Consider the following 2,604-nt stretch of genomic DNA (forward strand, 5'->3'; position numbering starts at 1 on the left):
ATTTGACGCTGTTTGACTTCTGCAAAAATAGCTACAGATGTTATTTCCACTGACTGAATTGCTCAACACAAGGTGAAAATAAAATCCACGAATTAGCTTAACTAAATATTAAGACAGTGAGTGACACTTCTAAAAAGCCCATTCTTTTTTTGTTTTGTTTTTGATGCGCCGTTTAATGAGGACTGGAGTTTATGTGACGTTCATCCTCACATGTTCCTGTTAACACGGCAAACTCCCTGGCGGTTTCTTTTCTGTGCAAATCCACGCAGCTCAGCGTGACAGGTCAGGCTGTTCCCTGACATTTAAACCAGATTTGATCAGCGGTATGGGCTCTCGCTCCGACTCCACACGGTAACTACGTGACAATTTCATTTCTGTCTGCACACGATAATTTGGTTCTTGACGGGCCTCTTCGGTGCATCGTATAATCGTACTGGGAGCTGGCTGCAGCATAAATGCTTCACTACAGAGGGGATATTGGTTGCTGACGTTTGTTTGCATGAGAGATTATTTTGAATTTTATTGTGCAGGTATAACAAGAGAAACATTTTTTTTTCACCTGCAGGTTATAGAGACACACTGATTTCTTTAATTTATTCCTGTTTATTATCTCTTAGATTTTTTTCCCCAAAATAAATTTATTCTTGGATTTGTGTGCTTTCAGTCATATGAATACAGCTGGTTTCCACATCAGTGTCTAACACCAAGACAAGTCCTGCTGTGTAATAAAAAGTCAGCACAATCCCATGGGACTTTCTGCAAATGCAGAATGTCTTCCTGTAAGCAGCTGAGAAACATTTACATTTTTATTACATTTCATTTTTTTCTTCATTATGTGTCTTTGCAGCTCTGAGCTGCACTCTCTCCATTTTTAAGTCCCTGCCCTGTAGCTTTATGTCGGAAAGTCCAGGAAATGCTTTCGAGAAAAACAGTTCTGTAATGTAGAACTCATGAATTATTCTTGCGTATTTGCACATTTTTTTAAATGAACATTTTAATCATTTGTTTTTGCCTGAAATCCAGATTGTATTGTTCACTGATAGTCCACAGTACAGGATTGGGGTTATGACTGGAAGCAACCCGCTACCAAAATCCCAAAGGGAAGTAAAACAGGAGGATGGAGATTTGCAATGGCGATGCTCAGCGTCAAGCAGCAGTGACTGAGTTGGATGCATGAACTGAAATGTGGAGCTTATCCTCGACCCGTAGCCAAGCCGCCTCCTGCTGTGAAACCGGGATTGCTTGTGGAGTCGAGTGAACAAGATGAGGTGATTTGTTTTTTTTTGTATCCATTCTGAAGCTCATTTGGATGTGCATAATAGCAGCTGATGGATTACTTCCCTCCTCTCTCATCCTGAGGGGGAGTTTGAAACTTTAGATGGAAACAAAATCTAAATATTCAGCCCATAGAGCAAAGAATAGCAGATAATTTCAGGTTTATAACTGTTCACTTCTGTACAGAAACTGATGTTATTACAGTGAAGCATATTTAATATCACACAAGAGACCTACATAGGCACAATTATCAGCTAGAATCCCATCAAATCTATAAAATAAAATATAAAATAGATTGTGGGAGGGTCTTCCTTTGTCGCCTCGATCCACAATTCACAATACTTTACAAAGAAAAATAAAACATAATAATGTAAAGTATAGAAAACCATGAGCTAGAAAATACATAAATTAATGTTCTGCAGTTTGATTTCCATCAGTTCACGTCACTTAATGTTTGGAGCATTGAAGATATTCACAATAAATAATACAAAGATCTTTCTGGCACAAATATTTGTACCAAAACAACCTACCTAAAGTAAATGTAACTGAAGCATTTATTTATTTATTTACCAGAACATTGTGGAAGTAAAATGTCCTAAACTCCCAAGATATTCTAAAATAAAAAGAAGAAAGAACCAGAATACAAATCTGGTAGATATGTAACTATAATCCGAAATCTCCATTTTAATAAACATAATCCTTCAGCGCCATCTGTTGGCTGGAAGACTGCAACACATAACTGTTAAACCCTGAGATACATATAGTAGGCGTTAAAATTGTTCACCGAAATAGATTCCTGATTAAATTAGTTTACCTTTTCATAAATTATATTTGTTTGATACTATTGATTGTTCCAGTCTCATAAAATGTTGACCAAGCTTGTTACAAAATGTATCACAAAAAAGCTTAAACAATCTGATTAAATCAAGTAACTCTTTTTATTATTATTATTGCTACTAACAGGTGTGACCAAGTCATTGTTTTGCCATCACAAGTAAATCAGAAGTTATTTAATCCATGTGTCAGGTTCCATGTAAAGACATGAAGATTTCATATCAACAAAAATCAAACCATTCAAGTCCTAAACATTCAAATCAGTCTACAAGTCATAATACTAAATGATGTGGTTTAGTCAAAAAGTAATAATTTATAGTTTTGATGTTGCTAAAAAACCCTTAAAAACAAAACAGTCAATGTGAAAGTCCAAGTCAAGTCCCGAGCCTTTTGTGATTTTACTAACTTGACTCTAGTCTTTTAATTTGTGTCCTGAGATCGACTCAATTCCAAGTCTTGTAACCCAACTAAGAAACAAAAACTCAGACAACGCAG

The sequence above is a fragment of the Xiphophorus hellerii genome, chromosome 11 (assembly GCF_003331165.1).
Source record: "Xiphophorus hellerii strain 12219 chromosome 11, Xiphophorus_hellerii-4.1, whole genome shotgun sequence".
In the NCBI taxonomy this organism is placed as follows: Eukaryota; Metazoa; Chordata; class Actinopteri; order Cyprinodontiformes; family Poeciliidae; genus Xiphophorus; species Xiphophorus hellerii.